At 42.8% G+C, this 22,856-nt stretch overlaps 1 long non-coding RNA gene across 1 annotated transcript in view; it reads right to left on the bottom strand.

The window, feature by feature from the left end:
- Nucleotides 1-9,334: 9,334 nt before the first annotated feature.
- LOC138247356 (uncharacterized) overlaps nt 9,335-22,856 on the bottom strand; it is a 48,802-nt gene continuing 35,280 nt past the window's right edge. Inside the window, exons 2-3 of the long non-coding RNA XR_011194465.1 lie at nt 19,832-19,879; nt 9,335-9,455 (exon numbers count right to left, since the gene is read on the bottom strand). This is a non-coding gene — a long non-coding RNA (uncharacterized lncRNA). The remainder of the gene's footprint in view (nt 9,456-19,831; nt 19,880-22,856) is intronic.

The following is a 22,856-nucleotide window of genomic DNA, read 5'->3' as shown; positions in this document are numbered from 1 at the left end:
AGCTTTTGCAGCCTGTTTTTCTGGCCAGTTATCTCCCTTATGCGTTTTCTTCCAGCTTGACTTTTCAGGACGCTGAACGGCACCCTCCTCTTGTAATATGGTGTTTTCTCTTGATGGACCTGCAATTGGCTCAGGAGATGCCGATGTACTTCGATCTCTTTCTACTATTTTGCCTTCTTCTTTCTCTTCTTCTTCTGGATCCGTGACGGGTTCAAGTTCTAACCCGTATCCGTCTACTTCTGGGAGAACTTCTCCTTGACTTAGTTCTCCTGCTGCCTCTACTGAGATAGGCACACTGTCACCTCTCCCGAACTCGTTTACTGTTTGAGGGACAAGGCTGTTCTCAGTGGGCTCTTCTGCAGTTTCAGTTCTCTCTTGGCTATTTTCAAACCCTGAGACTTCCCTCTCTGGAACTGTTGAGTCGGAAACTTCAAGTTCCTCGTCAGTTGGACACGTTACCTTATTTGTGTGGCTGGCATGTATCCAGTTTGGAACGCCTGCACATTTCACAGCAGTGGTTGTTGTCAGTATTACTTGAAATGGCCCCTTCCAGCGCGGTTCCAAACACGACTTTCTCACATGCTTCTTGACAACCACCCAGTCACCGACTTGCAGGGTGTGACCTGGATCACCGATCGGTGGCAATATGTTAGCTTCCACCTGGTGAGAAAAAGAGCGAATCACATCAGCCAAGCCTTTTCAGTAATCCAACACCATATTATCCGTGATATTCACACGAGCATTTGCAGGTACTGCGGGCAGCCTCATAGCTCTACCCATAAGGATTTTGTGTGGTGATAGTCCTGTCTTCTTATCAGGGGTGTTCCTCATTGACATCAGCACTAAGGGCAATGCATCTGGCCATTTCATATTGGTAGCTGCGCACATCTTCGCCATTCTCGATTTCAAAGTACCATTCATTTGCTCTACTAATCCTGATGCTTCGGGCGGTAGCTACAATGCAGCTTCTGTTCGATGTCTAATGCAGCACACAAGAGTTTAATCACCTCATTGTCGAAGTGTCTTCCCCTATCTGATTCTATAGAGACCGGAAACCCGAACCTGGGTTTTAGTTCCCTAAGCAGCAGCTTTGTGACTGTAAGACTGTTGTTTCTACGTGTGGGGTAAGCTTCAATCCAATGACTGAAAACACACACAATCACCAACACGTACTTCAATCCTCCACAAACAGGCATCTCAATGAAATCCATTTGCATCTTGCTAAATGGACCACCAGATCTCCATATGTGGCTCAACGTTACCACAGTCCCTTTCCCAGCATTCATATGTTGACAAATGATGCACCTGTGACAGGTAACCTCTGCAGCATGTCTGAATTTTGGGTTAAACCAATCGATTTTAAATGACCTGATCATTGCATCCCTTCCAAGATGAGCCTGTCCGTGATAGAGCCTTGCGAATTGTGACAGAAGACTGTTTGGCAAAACTAATTTCCCTTCCTCTGAGACCCAGAAGTCATCAGCCCTTTGTACACATTGCATTCTCTGCCAGGAGCGTTTTTCCTCTTTGCTAGCACGACCCTGCAGTGTTTTTAGCTCATCTAATGTATCGACCACCCTTAATGCAAGGTTCAGGCACGTGTCACTTTCAGTTTGCGGTAACAATTCCCACTGGTCCTTGAACGATATACAGTTCAGTGCGCAAAATCTTGCGACTTGATCTGCATAGCTGTTTCCCATGGACACAAAGTCTTGCGACTTAACATGAGCATTGCATTTCACCACGGCAATTTCAAGAGGTAACTGAATCGCATGTAACAAATCCTTAATTTGTTCACCATTTTTCACAGGAGAACCAGAAGAGGTCATGAAACCTCTCTGCGACCACAATTGACCAAAATCATGTACAATTCCGAATCCGTATCTGCTGTCAGTATAGATAGTGACTCTCAGATTTTCAGCTGCGTGGCATGCCTTAGTAAGGGCAATTAATTCTGCCACTTGTGCGGAATACACTCTCTCAAGCGAGGAAGCTTCAATGATACCAGCTATGGTACATACAGCGTAACCGTCTCTCAGCATTCCGACTGAGTCTCTCAAACAGGATCCATCAACAAACATAATGCAGTCATTTTCTTTTAACTGCGTATCTTAAATATCAGGTCGTGGTTTGGTACATAGTTCTGTTACCTCTAGACAGTCATGCTCACCTTCCTCTTCATTATTAACCTCAGTATTCTCAGCAGGAAGTAGAGTTGCTGGGTTCAACACAGTACATCGTTTCAGCGAAACATTAGGTGACCCCAAAATTATTGTCTCATGTCTGGTAAGACGAGCATTTGTCATGTGCCGAGTTTTGGTTTGAGTCAACAAAATTTCAACTGAATGCGGAACCATTACTGTCAAGGGGTGTCCCATCACTATGCCTTCACACTGTGTGAGGCTTTGACCAACTGCTGCAACTGTGCCCAAACAACCTGGTAAGGCTGCTGCGACGGGGTCCAAAGTAGCTGAAAAATATGCTACAGGGCGATTTGCACCTCCATGGACCTGTGTTAAGACAGACAAAGAACAAGCATCACGTTCATGACAAAACAGTAGAAAAGGCTTCGTATAGTCAGGCATACCCAAAGCTGGTGCCCTGCACATGCACTCTCTCAATTCCCTGAATGACTCAAGTTCTTCTTTGGATAAAGCTATGGTATACGGCTCATCCTTAATCTCCTTTCCTGTCAGTTTTATCAAAGGTTTTGAGATAATTGAGAAGTTGGGTATCCACTGGCGACAGAAGCCTACCATTCCCAAAAACATCCTGACATCTCTCTTTGTTGTTGGGGGGTTCATTTGTAAAATGGCTGTTATCCTTTCCTTCGATATTCTCCTGGACCCTCTTTCAATCAAGTGTCCTAAGTACTTCACTTCCTTCTGAGAATACTGCAGCTTCTTGGGTGACACTTTATGTCCGTTTTTTCCCAAATGGGTCAGTAAGGCAATTGTGTCATACCTACAATCATCCCTTGTTCTGGATGCGATCAGCAAATCGTCAATGTACTGCACTAGAGTTGAGTTAAAAGGCAGTGATAAGGATTCTAAGTCCTTTTTCAATATCTGATTGAAGATGGATGGTGATTCAGAAAACCCTTGAGGAATTCTGCACCAACTGTACACCTTATCCAGGAATTTGAAACTGAATAAAAACTGGCTGTCCTCATGAAGAGGCACCGAAAAGAAGGCTTGTGAGAGGTCTACAACAGTGAACCATTCAGCATCACACGGGACCTGAAACATAATCACTGCTGGATTGGGTACTATGGGGCAACATTTTACCACAATCTTGTTTATTTTTCTTAAGTCCTGCACAATTCAAACCTTCCCACAAGGCTTTTTCAGACCCATTATTGGTGAATTACATGGGCTGCTCAACTCTTCTTTCAGAACTCCTTGCTTTACAAAATCCGCAATTATTTGTGCCACCTGGATAAGAACATCTTGTGCCATGTGATATTGTGGCACCTGGGGAAACACTGCATCTGGCTTCACTTGTACTTTAACTGGTTCTACACCTTTTATCAGTCCCACTTCTTTTCCTGTCAAATCCCACACTTTCTCTGTCATCGTTCCCTGTAACTCGGCAGGCAAGTCAATCACTGTAAGCATCGGGAACAATGTTATCAAAGGGTAATCTGCATTTGCAGTGTCTGTCTCTAATTCTGAGAACTGACCATCCTCCCCTTCATCATCACTGTTTGTCTGTACCTCAATTCCATCATTGGAACATGTAATCGAACATTTCGTCTTGCACAGTAAGTCTCTTCCCAGTAGGGATACCGGACTTGAATCGCAGACTACAAACTTATGCAGTCCCTGGAAGTTGCCAATTTCAACTTGCACTGGATCTGTAATTGGATTTGTCAAGTACTGGTTTGCTACTCCGACCACCCTTATGGTACGCCCTGAAAGTGGCAATTTCGGAACTTCTGCACTTCTGACCGTAGAGCGTGTAGCTCCGGTATCAACCAAGAATGAAACCTTGTGACCCATTACCTTTCCTTCTACATAGGGTCCCCTCTGATCTACCTCTAGCGACTCTGCAAGCCTGCACTCTTCGCTGTCTGAGCTGTCATCCGACCATTCCTCATTCATTCCATCTTCACCTCGCAATGGGAACTGTTGTACTGTATTATTTTGACTCATCACTTGACCTGTGACCTGCTGAGTAAGCAAACCTGTTGCTGTCCCATCGGAGCCAATGGTAATTGCATTTGCTGCCTAGGTACCATGGGAATCTGCTGTTGTACTTGCTGCATTTGCGCTTGTTGAACGTGCGACATTTGCACTTGCTGCATGGGCTGTAACCCTTGCATCTGGACCATGTTATTTTGAAAGTTTGGGTTTTGATTTCTCAATTTTGGACCTTTCATATTTTGCAATGTACCAACATTAGTGCTTTGTTGAACGACACCATCCTGCACCACATTTGGGCATTCCCGTTTCCAATGCCCCATGCCCCCGCACGCGTGACATGGTGACATCCTTTTTATCCCTTGCACGTCATTTTGAATCACAACCGTATTTAAGTCTGGACCGCGATTCACAAAACCTCGACCTCTACCTCTCGGTTGTGCCTGAAACACGCCATTCCCTTGCGGTTGCTGCTGTATCATCTGTTGAATTCCATTTCCCTGCATTCCTGCCTGTGCAGCCCTTATCTGCATCACCATCCCTTTCTCCTTCAACTTTTTCTGCTTCAGTTTAATCTCATCACTACAGTATTTCGCTTACTGCAACACCTCATCAATCGGCTTCGCTTGCCAACAGATCAAATTATTCTTAATCATCTGGCTAACCTCTGGTCTCAACCCTTCAACAAATCTGAATACGAGATGGTTCATGTCTTTCGGCTCAATGGTCTCAGTACCACTGTAATGTTTGAATGCCTTCAACAACCTCTCATAGTAAGCATGTATTGATTCCTTAACCTCCTGTGAGGTCCGGTCGATTTTCTGCCAATCAGTTACTTTCGGCGACACTTTCTGCTTCAAAAACTCAATCACTTTATGATAGTACTTCATCACCTCCTCAGAGGGTGCTCCGGTCACCTTATCCCTTGCCGGCTCCTGCGTCGGCCAGTCTACTCCTCTCTTGCACTCAAGCCATAAGTCGGGCGGAACAATGATCTCAAACAAGATATTCAAGTCTTCCCAGAGACACTTCGCAAGCTTCACAAACATATCTGTTTGTTGGTACCACTCGATCGTTTTTTCCCTCAACCTGGGATAATCATTAGTGAAAGATAGGATGTCGCCTCAGGACCACGGTACATTAATTAAAACTCCACCAGCTGTTTCTCTCATCAGTAGTATTTTTACCGATTCTGTGGCTGGTGTGGTTTTAGTCTTACTCGCACCCGGGCTGTCACCTTTCTCCTTGTCTCTTTTCTTAGCCCATCTGCCTTCCCATTTTTCTAAAGCTCCCCAGATTTGCGCACTCTGCAATAATTCTTTTAAATGTGCTTTCATTCCAGCAGACCTCATGTGCTCAAAGTCTTTTGAATCAAAGTCTAACCTGTAACTTCTTTTCAAATGTTTAGTATTTTCTATGTCAATATTGTATTTGTCTGCCAGGTTCGCTAACCTCTGATGCACCTTGCCCACTTCTTTAGTAATCTTGGGGCACAGATACCTCAACTCTGCTTCGGTATATGACTCTAATCTGTTTACCCCCATTGTTCCTTCCACTAATTCAGCAGCTTCCACACCCAGTCTCACGAAGTTCAGGTAATCATTTTTCTCTGACCTTTCCGGTTGTACTGCTGTTACTGTGGTCTTTTGCGTAGTAAAGGTCTTCTCTAACCACTCATTCAACTGCTGTACTGTAAAACCTTGCAGTGAAATGTTCCCTGCATGCATCATTGGCGACTGTGAAGCATTCGTACTTATTGTCTGTGGAGTTAACACCTCTAGCCTTGTCTGTCTCATTGCCTCCAACGGTGCTCCAACTGGGCTAAGGTCTATCAAAGGCGTTGGCTTTTCACCTGCTTGTTCTCCTGGGGCCATTAACTGAGGGGTTCCTATGGACCCTCCTCTTAGCACATCTTGGGTCATTACTCCCTGATCGCATACACCTGGCTTACCTTGTTCATACAATGGCACCGGTGGACCAACAGTAATTGGTAATGATATGGCAGCTGGAGTCTGACCTGGTCCCAAACCTCGTGGAGCAGCAACTCCAAAGGTCTGATCTTCTGAAGCCGGGGCAGGTATTAATGGAGGACCTACTGCTGGATTATACCCTGGGATCAGTTGTGGCTGCAGCTGGGGCAGCAATTGCGGAGTTGACTCCATCTGTACTAACCTCGATTTTGTATATATCGGGTCTGGCGGCACTATCAAATTTGTAGTAGTTTCCAGCACTGGGACGTCTGGATAGATTCTCTGTATCTGCGGTGGAGGTTGCAACTGTATCTGCATGTCTGGCGCAGTGGGTACACTGACACCATTCTGTATCAAACCCATATCACTAGTCTGTGCTGTATCAGTAACTCCCTTCTCCTGCGTCTGGTTCCCAGGACCCACGCTAGTGCTCGGGACATTATCACTTACCGCATAAGGTGGCGGGCGATCATGTAATATCTGATTTAGGAATTCTTCATCATCTGAATCATCTTCTTCTTCCCAAGATCTTTTAGTTTCTTTAGGCTTACTAGAGTCTTTGTCTGTTTTGCATGTGGCTTTCTTTCCCTGCGTCTCATCTCCCTGTGTTATTGCTGGAAACAATTTTAATCCGTCAACTATTACCCGTCTCCACATTTGGCTCTCGTTATCCCACCTAGCTTCCGCATACGTTTTTTCTGCCCTTTTCAGTCTTCTTTGGAACTTCTCTTGTCTCTGTTTAAGAGCCATTAAATCCCAAATTGCTAAAGCCTCATACTGAGCTGGCCTCGGAGGCGGTTTCTGTACACTTAACATCCACCTTAGGTTTTCTAGCACTCTTACGTTGAACGCCCCATGTTCTGGGAACGCCAAACATCCCTCTTTTTCTGTCAATTTGCGCCACTGTGTCTTCCATAAACAAGGCGCAATACCTTTTTCTTCCATGACTATGTAAGCCGGAGTTCCCTCAGGCGGTGTAGGCTCCCCTTCACTCGCCATAATGTATGCGTCTCCTTTCAGAGCGCTCTTAAAAGCTTTGACAAAATTAATTTTTGCGTCTTCTCTTTTGTTTGTATTTGATCAAAAAGTGACTTTAATTCCCAGGACACTCTTCACCCACCTTTCTCAACCTGTTGCCTCTCAAGGATGGCAGCCAATCCGTGCACGATCCCTCTCGAAAACTGACCTATCTCAGCGCAGCACCACTGACGTCACAGTCACACACTGCAGCTGACAAAGTCTTGCGGCTCGTCCTCCCTTCACTGGATTCACACCAGACTAATGCAAAATTACTGCGAGCACCTTCAACAACAACACAAATTTGCCGGTTTACTACAGGAAGGGTAACACATTCGCTTCAGAACTTTACAGAGATTTCACTTGAAGCCTCGGCCGCTACTCTCACCTTCTCAGTTCCCGCACCTGCAAGCAGAATTCGACCTGCAAATCCTACTCTCGACTTGTCAATGGTTCGTCCTAGTGCACTTTAGAACTTGCCAAATCTCCATCGAAGGTTTCACACATACAATTTGACTCAAACTCGACTTGTCAACCACGCCCGATTGACCTATTAAACCACGCAAATTACAACATAAACCCAAGTGTCTCCTACACTTGTCAATATACTCCGGAGTCTTAGACCACGAAGGGTCCGTACATAACAACCAACCATGTGGATAATTTTGAGCACAAAGCACCACACTCATATGAAGTACGCCGACTTCCCTACTCTCATACTGCGGAGTATGCCCACTCCTACTAGAACAACATTATCCGGCCATAATACACACAAACTTCACAAATCACCTGCAAAAATGCATAAGCTGAGCAAGCGCAAACCCTATACCACACATACTATGATGCCGAGAACATCCCCAACTCACTTAGGTAGGCTCCGAGATCCCAGGAAAGTCATGGTGAATTTAGAAACGCATCATACCTCCAATTTGCATTATCACAGAAAAACAACTTAAACAATGATTCTCCGTCCTAGGGTCCCAAAGGGCCAAACCGTCGCTCTGCTACCAGAACTGTTAACGCGTCCCTCTATGATAATTTATTACACATCAGGACTCGTTTTAGGCCAATGAATCTTTTGACCCAGTTGAGAGACACCTTAGGACGTGATAGCTGATCAATATGTCAATCAATACATCAATAATGTCATCAATATTTATCACGACAATGCATTTCACTTTAGTCAAAGTCATTAATCAATTCAACGACGCAACCATGACCTTTCAGCCATGAATAACCACACCAATTTAGTAGAATTTTATGAGTTTTTATTCCCTATTGCTTACAATTCTAATATCAGATGTGTCAATCTAAAAACCAAGAAACATAATAACATAGTCACAATATGGCAACTGTGGTAAGATTTCATTAAGGCGCGAATCACAAACATCAGAACATAACACGGCGTGAACATAGATCGATTTAGCAGAGTATCAGTAATGCGTCAGTTCAACAAAGCATAGTCTTGGTCGTTTGTCTGTTTGCGTCAGTTTTGGTGAAAGACCTGTCCTAACCACTGATTAGCATTAGCATGTTGCGCTTCATGCAAAACAATTTGGAACACCAATTTGGAAAACATCTAACTAAGGTCTCTGTCAAAAACAAGCAGTTGGTACCTAGAAAGGAAAGCAAACAGACAAATTACAATTGCATTGTCATAATTACCCTCCAAAGTTTAGGTCAGCACACAGGCTCGGTCTTCGTCTTCAGGACATCAGTCAATTCGCCATCAGTCAGAACTCGGCTCCGGGGCAAAAAGGGCACTTCCCTCATAAGGAGGAAAAGTGTAAACTATGGGCAAACTAAGGGCAAGGATGGTTTTAAGTAAAACCACAAGTCACCGAACAGAGTGACAGAGTTTCTGGATAAAATCAATAGCATTCCCTAACCCACCTAAATGACCTCCCTGTGACATGGGTTTTTATCCCTTTTTCGTAGTACATTCCCCCAAAATTCTATTGGTCATGAACTATACCCCACTATCTTTAACCTATCAAATTAAACATTAGGTAATCCTAATCTTCACCCCATATTATTTTACAAGCTTTTGATTGGTCTTCATAATTGACGTCTTCAGAGGTGGCACGTCCGGTGTGATTTCATCCCTTTGTAATTCTTTGCACATCTTTTGGTCAGCAGCTCCATTGTCTTCACCGGTTTGAATGACCTTGTACATTACATTACTCTACACTGTTTCAATTTATTATAACATTTATTTTGCAAGACGATGAGAAGCGGTGGGAAATGGATTTATATGGTTACATTCATCCTTCAAAGTTTGAAGAGGAAAGAACAAACAGGGTCATGTCCCCTGTGAGTCAGCACACTGAAAAATAGAAAAATGCATTTAATACGAGAGCCAGGCAGCTAAGCTTCGGCTCATGCTAACTTAAGGCCTATGAGATTTTCAATACAGATTTTAATAACGCGGTTGTTAGTATAAGCTCATTTGAACGTAATATAAACATTTTGATTATTATTCTAGTTCACGTATACATTGGTGGCCACTCTCCGTGGTCACAATTTAGATGCACATCTACGCAAAATCACTATCATTATAATTTCTATGCAGCATCATCACACATTGATATATAAACATTTCATGTTAATATAGATTACATAAGCTACGCTCTCTCACCTGCATGACTGAAATAGCCCGCTGATGAAGGCCTAGGCTCAAATTTTCAAAGGGCCTGCATTGCCCTTGCATCAGCCCAGGCAACATCAGCCATGTAGTGGTATTTAACTAAGCCATACAGAAATCCAGAGTAGCGCGAGGTAGCACAAATGGCTGCCTTGCGCTACTCTGCATTAGGAAGGTGTTCCGTGGGTGGAGCATGGCCGTTCCCATGCATCCGCCCATGGATTTTGAAGCACTCCCAGATTTACTATGGTTAGTAAACCTGGGATTACATCAGAATTGTTCACCTTCCCAACAGAGGTGTAACAAGGAAAAATATCTTTATTTCTCCTCATAATTTTCTCTTTCCACTAAATCTCTGATTGTGTATCAAAATATAAGGTCAATCAGCCTGTCACATCACTGGGTCCCAATGCCTCTGCACCAAATGCACCATTGATAGGGCACACCTCTAAGCATTTCTTGAGTATCTTCAGAAAGGTGTTCCCGCTTTTTGCAACCATAAATTATGCCCTGAAACGAAACTGTGTCATTGCTCAAGAACACAGGAACTGATGTAACACTAAGAAACTAGATGGAAAGCCTCCAGTTTTAGGCAACCATGTTTATGGTTCTCTTTAATTAAGTCTTTAATTGGGCCTTGTTGGCTTGGTGGGACATTGCAGTGAAGCGAAATACCAGTATTACTACTATCACTCAGTTCGAAAATTGCTTCCTAATAGAGGCAAGATAAGTGGCAGAGAGAATGCCGTGACCTAATTGTTCTACTAAGCCGCTAGAGGGTGCATGATCTGTATGAGAGGAATGACTGGCCAAATTAGTTAAACCGCTAGACTAGGATCTTTGGTCCCTACTTGATGGGATTGGCAAAGCCTCTAAAGCTGTGGTTGTTAACCTTTTGACTTCTGTGAACTCCCATTGATTCACTCCTGGAAGTTGGGGGACAGGAGCCCTGCCTAAGCAATTTCAACAAATTGAATCACAAAACAATCCACAAAATACAGAAACAAGTATAAATCAAACAAATGCATAAATTATGAAATATTTTACTTAATTCACTAATGGAAAAAATATGCAAACATCTACATTTTAATATTAGTGGAAAGTTTGGAGCTTTTCAAAATATATTTTATTTTTAAAAGGGGAAGCAATAGAGTAAAATTTAGCACATCGCTTTGTTTTTTTGTTGTTGTTCCCAACACATGCTCTCTTTTTAGTGCTTCAATTAAAGCCACCAATTGTCAGTACTAGTTTCTGTTTGCTGTATTTGTGTTGCTCCCACAAATTAAAATAGGAATACCAACTTAATTTTTAGTCATCAATTTCAAATTCCTTAACATTTACAGAGCATTTTAAAAATCTCATTTGGCATTTTTATGTTTAGATACTTTATTAATCTGCTAGCATTCTTTACTTTTCTAAAGAGTCGCAGACCCTTGGAGTAGGTTTTGGGGACCCCTCAGGGCCATGCATCCCAGGTTAAGCAGTGCTGCTTTAAAGGGTTTATGCTAGGCAGCTGGATTCTGGACAGATTTTCAGGATCACCTGATAAGCTACATTGGCATGCAATTAATCAAAATGGATGTGATTTTCATAATTTGTTTGCATTTGTTTGGAATATGTTGCATCCTGAATACCTATAACATCTGTACGCTGAACTTAATCTTGCTCCAGTCTTTAAGCATGAGCACAAGGGCCATAAGACCCTTCATCGGCTAAATGGCATATTTTATCTTCCTTTATGGTGCCACAGTCTAGTCGTGGCACCACCAGCATGTTATCAGAGTGTTGTAGGAGGCTGCAGAGAGTGTGGTACCCCCCAAAATGATTATTAAAAGTAACTCTATTTTTTCCTGGGGCATATAGAACATTACCCCTGGAAAGGTTAATGATATTTTTAAGCATATCCAGAATTGAAGCTTTTGATCTTCAGCTGAAAAATGTAGGGACCCCTTGTGGTTGGTCTTATGGCTGCATTACATGGTCTGAGGAGAGTAAAAGAAAAATGCTGACACATTTGATGTTGTTTTAACACAAATGCTTTATTTAGTGGCGTATTGATTAAGAATAAATACATTTGAATATGTTTTTGGATTCTCTTCGTTTTAATGTTGAATCCTAACACATGAATACTTTTTTATTAAGTAGTGCTCTCTTTGAAAGCCAATACGTGATGTGGCCACTTCTTGCAAAAGCCAATAGCCGGGCTTTTTATATAGTGACATAGTGACCCCTTGACAAAGCGAGTAGGCCTGCCTTATTCAAAATGGCACCCCTTATATTGTGATGTTGCATCTGGTATAGGTGGTGGGGATTGTTATTATGGGGGTCATAACCGACTAAGGGGAAAATGTGATTTAAAAGTGTAGGTAAAGTTGTTTACATGTATTAAATTTACACATTTGTGATTTAATGCATAGCATTTAGTAGTTTGTTCAATAATTTTACTTTTCCTTTTTACAAGAAAAAGCACTGACTGAATAATAATTTGTTGAGCGTTGATGTTGCATGCAAGTGAATGGAGATTACTAACCATACCACCTCCCCTGGGTAGGCCTTGAACTGCTCTCCCTTGCTACCCTGCGAGAGTGAAGTGCTACAATGGGTTATTTGGTTCCCAGTTAGAAGATACTTGTGGACTTATTACTTGTAATAAGATGTTGCTTTAGGTTAAAAAAAAGCCACAAAAATACACTGAAATATAATGTGACATTATAGTAATATCTGGTAATAATTTCTTTCTTTACATTAAAAAAAGAAACCTAGAAATTCACTGAAAAAAAAAAAAATGAAAGTGAAGTTATAGTTAGGTCTGGTAATAATATCTTACTTAACATTAAAAAAATCTAAAACTTTCACTGAAAAAACCCAAAGGTTTAAATGATGCTATAGTTATGTGAACGTGACAGTTAGGCCTTATCATTGTAGACTCCAAAACCACTGAAATTCATCAGTTATAGTTTACTGATTATACAGTTACATACAGTGCTTGGACATGTAGAAGCACAGTTACTCACTCCTTAGAGTACCTGTTTGCTCGTGAGAAGTGCCAGTGCTCTCACATTGAATGTATTGCAGCAGTGCTGAGAAGTGCAGGTACTGTCCATTTTACATTGAAGAAGTGCAGGTACTTAGTACCCGAAAGTACCTGCCCATTTAAATCACTTGTTAGAAATCGTACATTTCTACTTTCAATGGCGGCTTGAAAAAAGGCTGCACATTGAATAGAGTCAGGGGAGGGACTATATGCATGACATTGAAATTGGTAAATCTGTCACTTTATTGTCAGAGCATCAAATTATTTATCTTGCTGCCAGACTCTCTTGTTTCTGGGAGGCTTTTAAATTGGATAACAGCCCCTCTGATCCCAAAAATCTCCCAAAAATGACTTACACACCCTTACAGCTACCTTGATGACGTCATGACTATAACACATAAAGCATAGTGCAAGAGGTGCATGCTACCAGCCCACAGGGGTTGCCAACAGGAGTGTAAACACTATTAGTTCAGGAGATCCCATGGTACTGGGGCACCGGGGATGCCACTAGAAACATAGCTTGCATTAGTGCAGGTAGTGTAGCGGTACCAGGGCCCATGGTTTGCCCCCAGGAACATAGCTATAAATAAAGCAGGAGTTGTGGTGATACCAGCACTTAGGGGTTTCAGCAGGAACATAGCTAGCATTAGTGCAGGAGCTGCATTGACACCATGCCTCATGGTTGCACTTATGGATTGGTTCCAGGACCATAGTTACCATTAGTGGAGAAGGTGCAGTGACACTGGGGCCTAGAGCTTGGCACTTAGAACATATAACAGAGGATGCCAAAATTGTGTTGGAGCATAATCAACAAAAATATAAGGGCAGCCCAAACAAGGAGAGAAAGAGCACATGACAAACCTAAAAAGGATGAAGGTAGAATCTTCTCCTTACGTAAATTGTTCTACGAAGATTTCCAAAAGCTCAATCTGAAGCTAAACGCACCTTCTCTCCCCTGCTTCCCAGTTTTTACCAAATGTACCAGTGAAGGTATTAAAGAAGACAAAGTAGAAGTACAAGCCGTTCCATCATAGGAAAATACATGCCCCTCGACTGTGGCAGGATCAGTTAAAATCAGAGAAGGTGGTAAACGGAATAAAGTCAAGCAAAGAATCACCAAGTAAACTTCCAAATGCAAACAATTTGAACCACACTTATTAAGGACTGTTAATGAAATTAATTCAAATAATATTACCCCTCATTAAAATTTAGATCAAGGAGTGCAGTTACAGCCCATATGTCCCCTTGCTTCTTCAGAAGAATTTCAAATTGAGAGAAATCCACAACCCCCAGAATTTACTCCCTCTTGTTAACATTTAAGGGAAGGATCCCTTAGTGTGTAGCTCCAGAAGCTGCCTTCAACCATGATCAAACGAACACAGTAACAAACCCTGGCATGCCTTCGTACTGCTCTTCAAGCACAAAACTCACAGATTTATTTCCTGAGGGGGATATTATGGCTACTCTACTCCACCGGTACCCACGACTGAAGTCTCTGTCTTCAGCAGAAATTCAACTGTTTTTGTTTCCAGAAAAAGACAATCAGTCCATCATAAGTGAAGATTTCTGGTCAATAATCATTATGAAGAATCATAAAATACTTCACAAAAATGGTTATGACGTGTGATGTGGTAGGCACTTGGAAATTCTGAGAAGGCAGCCTAGTTGTGAAATTGCATCTGTTACAAACCATAGATCCACTTAAATTCATCTCCCCTGACAGCATAATTTATAAGACAGCTGCCAATCCTCTTTCGATACAAGTTGATTCCGATGCAGGCATAATACAAGTTATGATCAAACTCTCTGCAGACCCTTATCTAGTGAAGCTTATTGTTCTTGGCTATGTGTGAAATTAAATGAAAATAAAGCAAATAAACTCTTCAAACGACCTTTTTAGTAATAAAATGCTTTTGCTCTTTTGGAACCTAGATGGTTTACGTAATGCAAACCATAATAACTTTGCTAATTTAAAACCCTCAATTGTTTGCCTCCAGCAGACCTGGTACTTTAAAAACAATTGTCACAGATTCTTAGTATGTAATATATTTGGCTCTCTATAGATTTTTACTGGGACTAAGATATTCTCTGTCTTTCATCGATAAATATTCAATGCAGTTGAATGAAATTGCCAAAGACAGAAAGATCCTCCATAAACACCCATCTCTTGTTTAATATTTATATTCCCCCAGGCCCACAATAATATGCTCTCTTGATCCAGATGTTTGATGAACTAGAATCGATCTTTGAGCAGGAACAACATTTCATATGCTAATAACAGGTGATTTTAATGCTAAGATATGAAATGTTGTATTACACGCCTATAAAACAGAGACCTAGAAGAAGAATGGGCGATTCCTGACTCCATTTTTCCAATTAAACAAAAAAATGATAAACTAGGAAGACTAGTCCTCGATCTACTCTCAGGCATCAACAGGGTGATTTTGAATGGAAGAATAAATAGCGACGCTCCTGCATCAGTCACAAGAAACAGAGCAACTATTTCCTCAATTATTGATTACATCTTCTCCAGTCCTGACTTGTTTCCAAAAACGTCACATCTTTCTGTCCACCTCTACCATCGCAGTGACCGCGCAGTCATGAGTACCGCAATGGATCTTCAACCTCACCAAAACTCAGAATGGACATTGGAGGCGGCTAATGGTATTACATTTTTAGACTCTAAACAAAAATGGATTTATTGGAACCTATGTACTACTGCCCACATGAACAATAAACTTTACTCTTTCTGGGATCAGAGTAAGAAATACTATGAACATCCAGTTTATAAGGAAAAAATTACGGAAACTGTCCTCAGTAGACCAAGAGCTAGTAAGCCCCTAAAAAAGAGGACAATAATGGCAAAGGATCCTGCAGATAAGGAACACTCCTGTAAAATAAATGAACTTGTGTGGCAACAATTTATTCAAGATACAGTTACCAGGGAGAGAGAAATCCAATTTTTATGGAAAAAAGAGGCATATTCGTCTCCTACTTAAACAGACAATAGCACCTCGAACAGGTTTGAACTACAGCAAGCAGCTCTTATAAAAATTCATAAGCTTTGTTGTAGTTTAATTGCAAAATACAGTGGAAATAAACAAGCTTCCACCATGGTCTCAATTCCAGCCTCGGAATGGTCTAAATATATTTCACATTTTTACTCAGAAAACGTTGACTCTAAAGAAAATGAGACTTCTCTAAATCCACAACCTAACCAAACAAAAAAATTTGAGGCGCTAAAATTTCCAACAGATAAGTAAATTGCGATATATATAAAAAGAGAAAGATATTCTGTAGCTATGGGCCCTGACCACATCCCTGTAAAAGTATTGAAAGAGCCCCCTGAAGTTTGGGGCAACTCTTAGCACCTTTGTTTGCATATTGTTATTCAAAGTGTCAAATCCTGTATTTCTGGACTGGAAGTATAGTGGTTCTGGTACAGAAAAAGGCTCTTTATCTATTCTTGGCAGTTTCTGCCAGATCTCTTTACTTGATGTGGAAGGGAAGATCTCTGAATGCAGCATCCTGGAACATCTTGAAAACTGAACTGCTGCAAAAGGATTGATTCTCTGTGTACAAGGGGTTTTAGAGATAAACTCTCAGAAACTGATAATATTTCAATTGTGAAATCCCTGATAGATGAGTATGTAGTGTTTGAATCCCAAATTCCGCACTCTTGTTTTCGTTGATTTCTTGATAGCATTTGACAGAGTGGAGAGGCCAACTCTTTGGAAGAAACTAATTAAGCTAGGAATACCTTCACATTTACTGTGGTTGATTGTCACTTTACACTCCTCCACCTGGTGTAAACTTTTGATGAGCAGGAGCAAAGGCCTAACTACTAACACTTCTACACGGAGTGGCCTAAAACAGGGCTACAGATTTGCTTCTCTATTGTTCGCAATTTATTTGTATGTTTTGCCAGCCTAGTTTGCAAACATCAAGAATTTCACCCTCCCACTACTCAGGACGTGCATGTCCTGATGTAGGCAGATGAAGTAATTATTTTTTATCTCATTCCAATTGGTCTCCAACGTAATCTGAATGCAGTAGGTGCATATGCGAAAGATAATTTCCTGAACATCAATACTGCTAAACGTAAAGCGATACCCTTCAACGGAAAAAGGTAGCACCATCCTTTTGATAAATGGTCTACCTTGAATTTGTACAAAGGGAAGATCCACCGATAATTATTGTCTGTAAGCCAAGCAATTCCTGTGCAAACATTGCGCTGGAATTTGCACTATCAAGTTCACCTTCTTTAGTAATGGCAACATACCTAAATAGGCCTGCAGTCTTCTTCACGCACCAAATGGCACATTTAGGGCCTCATTATGAGTTTGGCGGGTGGCGGAGGCTGGCCGCCAATCTCTTCCCCCCATCAGGCCGCCTGTGCGGCCTGAATCCTGCCATTCCTATTTTGAGTTCCTCGCTGGGCCAGTGGGCAGAAACAGTGTTTCCGCCAGCCGGCCCAGCGAGGAACACGGCCTTAATATTGCAGCCGGCTCCTAATGGGGCCGGCTGCAATGTGGTGGTACGGCAGGTGCAGCAGCACCCGTTGTGTATTCCACTGCCCGTAATTTGGGCAGTGAAATGAGCAACGGGGCTGTGCATGTGGGACCCTCGAGTCCCCCATTCCGCCAGCCTTTCCATGGCGGTGTAAATCACCATGGAAAGGCTGGTGGAATGGGGAACTCTTAATCCCCATGGCAGCAATGCCCTGGCGGATTACAACTGCTGGGACTGCCAGGCTGCAGAATGTAGGCTGGCGGCAGCCTGGCAGTGTCGGCAGTTGGACCGTGGCAGCTCTGCCACAGTCATAATGTTGCGGTTGGACCACCACTTTGGCAGCGGTCCGACTGTGACCCTGCGTCTGGTCTGGTGACCGGCAGTGTCATAGTGAGGCCCTAAGAGATTTTTTGAAATAGGAAGCATTTTGTACTTTTACAAGGGATTTTAGTTTTGATACTAAGCTCAGGTTTGTTTTATCACAATTAGAATGTACAATAAACCATTTGCTCAACTTAAGCTATTTTTAAAAACGCAATCCCAAGGTTAAGTTATCTCAATGATAGTTTTTATAGTAGGAGCCTGAAACTGTTTAAGGCTGTTCCCGATATTATAGTTTTTATTTTACACAGTCTAAAAATATCTATATCTGTCTCTAGACGACAGCAGAGGACGTGTAATGATAATGCTCCATCTGGGTATTCTCCGTTTAAACTAGAAAAAGCATTGGTCAAACCTGCGAAAGGTAAATATGTGATCTCTGCTGTGGTGGAGCACAAGACAACACATGCACTTTTTGTTTGTCTGATGCTGCTGTTGCTCAAGCAAGGAAACGTTATATTCACCCTTTGTATTTTAAACGCAATATAACAAAAGGTAATAAACTGCTTAATGTTTTAATGTCTCCTGCAAATGAGTGCATGTTATACACTTTTTACATTTTTGGAATCTTTTATAGCACGCTTTTAAATGTTTTTGAGATGTAAGGTAATTTGTATCCTATTTTAAAATGTAAAGTTATCTCTTGATTTTATAGTGTTGACCAAGGTCTAAATCATTAAATAATTTGATTTGAGGATGTGCAGTAGCACCGAGACCTGGTGCAGGCTACCAGGGGCACAACTACCACTAGTGCAGGAGCAGCAGTAGTAATGGGGCCTTGGGGTGAACAGAAAGGGCGCATTTGCCATTGTTACCAAGGGCCAGATGTAGCAAATTTGTAAATTGGGACTTGCAATTTGCAAGTCGGAGCGACTCGCAAATTGCAAGTCGCAATTTCCAATGCAGAACGGTGTCTCAGACACCGTCTGCGACTCGCTATGGGGTCGCAGAGACCCACCTCATTAATATTAATGAGGTGGGTCGCAAATTGCGGCCCCATACCGACTATGGGCACTCGCAAACATGGAGGCCTGCTGTAGTCAGCAGACCTCCATGTTCGTGACTGCTTTTAAATAAAGCAGTTTTTTTTTTTTAAGTGTAGCCCGTTTTCCTTAAAGGAAAACGAGCTGCACTTAAAAAAAAAAACGAAACCTTTAGTTTCGGTATTTTTTCAGGGCAGGTAGTGGTCCGTTGGACCACTACCTACCCTGAAAAAATAATTTGTGGTCCATTCACAAAGGGGAAGGGGTCCCATGGGGACCCCTTCCAATTTGCGAGTGGGTTACCATCCACTTGAAGTGGATGGTAACTGCGACACCATTTGCGACCGCATATGCGGTCGCAAATGGTATTGCATACCACTCCGAATCGCAATTAGGAAGGGAACACCCCTTCCTATTTGCGATTCTGAAATGCATTTTGCGAGTCGGTCCCGACTCGCAAAATGCATTTCTACATTGGAAACTGGAATTTGCGACTCGCAAACGGCATTTTTTGCCGTTTGAGACTCGCAAATAGTTTCCTGCATCTGGCCCCAAATGCGCAAGGCTGCGAGGGCCCCCTGCAGCCCAATTATAAATGTCCCTGTTCTAACTACAACACAGGAGGGCAAGAAGGAGAAGGGCAAAGGGGGGCAAATGTGTTTGCTTGCATCGGGGCCCCCTGCGCCCTTGCTACACGCCTGTAACCTGCCCACACCGCACCCTGGTCCATATCCTGCCGTCTTCTCGGTTTTCTCCACTGGGGACTGAGGATCTTCTACTTCCAAGTTCCAGGTCCACGGATGCCTTCAGTGTGCAGCCAGCGTGCGCGCGCCTGCTCTCGCTGACGAGGAGCCAGGCTGAGGGGGCACTGACTGTTTATTCAGCTTTTATGAATGAGCGCTCCCACTCCCACGCGTTAAGCACCGGCCCTGCAAACGATGTACGTGAGGCGTCAGCGTCATGTGTGCTGTGAGCACGAATAACTGTCTGCAAGGCACACACGCACTTAGAAAGGTGTTTAAATAAAGCAGGTCGGCGGGATCTTGCTTTAACCAGATGTGGAAAGAGAGGAGACAGACATACACGTGAGCAGGTAAAGCCAATAATCATGGCTTCGCGAGTTTATCAGAAGGTGAGTTTAAACTCACCTATTTTTTTCTTTCAGATGTTATGTTTTCACTTTCAACGATCATCGTCTGGAGTTGGAACAAAGTACAAAATTACATTCAGGGTCATAGTACATAGACAGATAAATATGCACATAAAATTACTTACAAATAACTTCCCTGGGATTCAGAGTACTGATTTGTAATGGTTCTTGATGTAGAAACTGTAATTTAATGACTTGGTGTAGCGCCTCTGATGCAATAGAAGCTCACTGCATGTCCAATATCGCAGCAGTACTAAATACCACTCTATCCTGTGGATCTAATACACAGGGATGTAATAAGCTGCATTTTAAAACTGTAGTGCCAGAGACGTTTTAAGGTGTGGGCAAAGTGGGCACTGGCCCAGGGCCCCAACCTTTCAGGGGGGCCTTGATAGGCTCTGTTCTGCAGACAATCCTGTCCTGATTACCTTAAATAATTCTTAAACATAGAATGTTTAAAATACTGTTTTTCTTAAATGTATTTTAATACACCTAATGTGTGGTAGTTTATTACAGACATTTTGCAGAAGAATGTTGTGTTCCTGTTTTTCAACACCATGCAACATCCATAAAAAGTTTCTCTCAGATAGAAACAGGACCTCGCATTTGAGAAATGGGAGGGGGTTACAGAGATTATTTGCAATAATACACTACTGAAAACACATGGCACAAACCCTTAATATTGGATGAAACACATTTAGAATTTGGAGCAATTTGCCTGTGAACATTCAGAGACCTTGCAAGAGAGGGCACGAAAGAGCTGTAATTGGATCATAAATTCAAAGCTTTTCTGAAGAGGGGGCCCAAAAATATGTTTGACCCAGGGGCCCCAAAATGCTTAAAATGTCCCTGTGTAGTGGCACACCCTTCTCCACCTTTACAGTAATTACTGTCCCTCCCTTTAGGGTGAGGCCCTGCAAGTTTCAGCCCTCTATGGGCTCAGGCAGGAGCAGTCATGTGCACATGGCTCAAATGTTTTCACTGGCTTGATGAGTAACATTCTTATTGCAAGTGCTCTCAAGCAGGCATGTCTGGCTCAACTGCGAGCCTCAGTCTCTTGTTCTACGTGCAAACCAAGCCTCGAGGTTTACCTCCTGGTTGCATGTGGCAGTCTGTGCTGTGGACCCCTGCTGCACTTCTGCCGTCTCGGCTTGACACTTTGCTTCATGTGGAACCACGGCAGAGACATTGTTCATGCAAGGTTTACAGGACAGTCTTGGGGAGGCAGGCCTGTGGCAGCACTCCTGGTAGGTTTGTGGCCAGGTACTCAGCAGTGGCAGTTCTAGTTCCTAGACCAAGTTTGTGTATGTGATGTCTTTGAGGACCGTTGCGGTCTCTAGACCGAGAAGAGTTCTCCAGTTCAACAGTTCGGCACACTTTTCCTCTCCTCTTGTCAGTGTTAGCACTAGTCTCTCAAACTCGCTGTGAACTGGTAGGCTTCATGTGAGTAAATATTCTGGTACAGTTCTTATACAGCTCACTTGAGGACTGTGCTGAGAGACGGGGGACAATTTACACCATGGGTCACTCTTGGACCGCTCTCTTGGGTCGTCAGGTTTCTCCAAGGCTCATCACATGAGAGATAACTGAGCTTTTTCTCCTGGATAGTCTCTCCCCTCCTGCAGGGACAGGCATTGTCCTTCCCTCTCTCATAGGGCAGTCAGATTTCCAGATTTGTTGGGCAGACCCTCAACTCCTTAATTGAAGTGTTCACTTTAGGTGATGTCCCCTCTTCTTTAGGAGACTGGCTGACAGACAGACACTAGCACTGCTTACACAGCAACTCTTTGAGTGCTCTGTGGAGCACCTCCTTCATTGGTCAAGAAGAACCTAGGGCTGGAACAAAGTGAGATGGTTTGGATCCTACCTTCATACACATTTTCCAGACAGAGGATGTGAATGCTCTGTCTGAGGTTTATAAATGGTTTGGGTTGGGTCTCTTTCAAATTTAATTTTCAGACTGCTCTCCAGTCACAGCTTCTGTGGAAAGTAATGCTTCTCACAACAGGTAATAGGACTGGCTCCAAGCAGGAGTGTCACAATGGAGTATGGATTCTGTGCACCTGGCTGTCATCATACTTCCTGAAGCACTAATCACAGACAGACAAAAAGGCATCCCTTGCCTGTAAACCTCCTCACCTTGAAAATCAGAAACTACAGTGCGACCCCTCATCCTTAAATCTATCACACGGCAGTGCTCTGAAATAACTGATCAGCAGTCCATTGCTAATAAGGTTGTCATGGAACTTCTAACTGGTGCGCTTTCTCCAGCCTCCTCAATTGGGCGTTGTTTCTTCATCTCCAGCCAGCAGAATGCAGGCAGTATACTTGCACTGTCTCAGAGAAGCTGTCCTGGCTGTCCGTTGTGTGCCATGCTAAAACAAGGGCATCCACAATGGATTCACTTGGCACACTACTCAGATTCACAAATTGGGTGTGAGAAGGCATTTTGAGCTAAGAAATAGCACTAATTGCAGCAGAACACGAATAGCGGGCTTTTGGGATAGGATTTTACCCCAACTTACTCCCTGTCATTTAGACCTACTGTCTTAGCACAAAATGCCCCCTTGTGTCCATAGTGGGTGGGAGAATGCATTTTTCACTAAGAAATAGTGCTAAATGTGCTCCAAGGGTAGTATTTTTCCCTAACTTACTCTCAGCATTTAGCACTATTTTTTTAGAGCAAAATGGATGAATTTGGGTCAAGAAATACCGCTAATTGTAGTTGAACACGAATCGTGAGTGCAAGTGGTTGCTCATTCTCACTACTTGTGCTTTCGCTGTAGTGTTTTTCCCTCCAAATTACTTATAATTATGCAGGGGTATAGAAAATCTGCATCAAAAAGTAATTCCTTCCTCAACATCTACATAACACAGTGCCTGCCTATATCCACCTATGGCTCTGGAATATGATGATACTCGATCACTACAACACTACAAACCGAGGTAACCCGGTTCCCCACAGTAGCTCAAATCATATTTGTCATGAAAACTGAGTCTTAGGAAGAGTGAGCATTTATTCA

The sequence above is a fragment of the Pleurodeles waltl genome, chromosome 7, assembly GCF_031143425.1.
Source record: "Pleurodeles waltl isolate 20211129_DDA chromosome 7, aPleWal1.hap1.20221129, whole genome shotgun sequence".
Classification (NCBI taxonomy): domain Eukaryota; kingdom Metazoa; phylum Chordata; class Amphibia; order Caudata; family Salamandridae; genus Pleurodeles; species Pleurodeles waltl.
The sequence above is the reverse complement of the archived record's forward strand: the minus strand, read 5'-3'. Positions and strand labels throughout refer to the sequence as shown.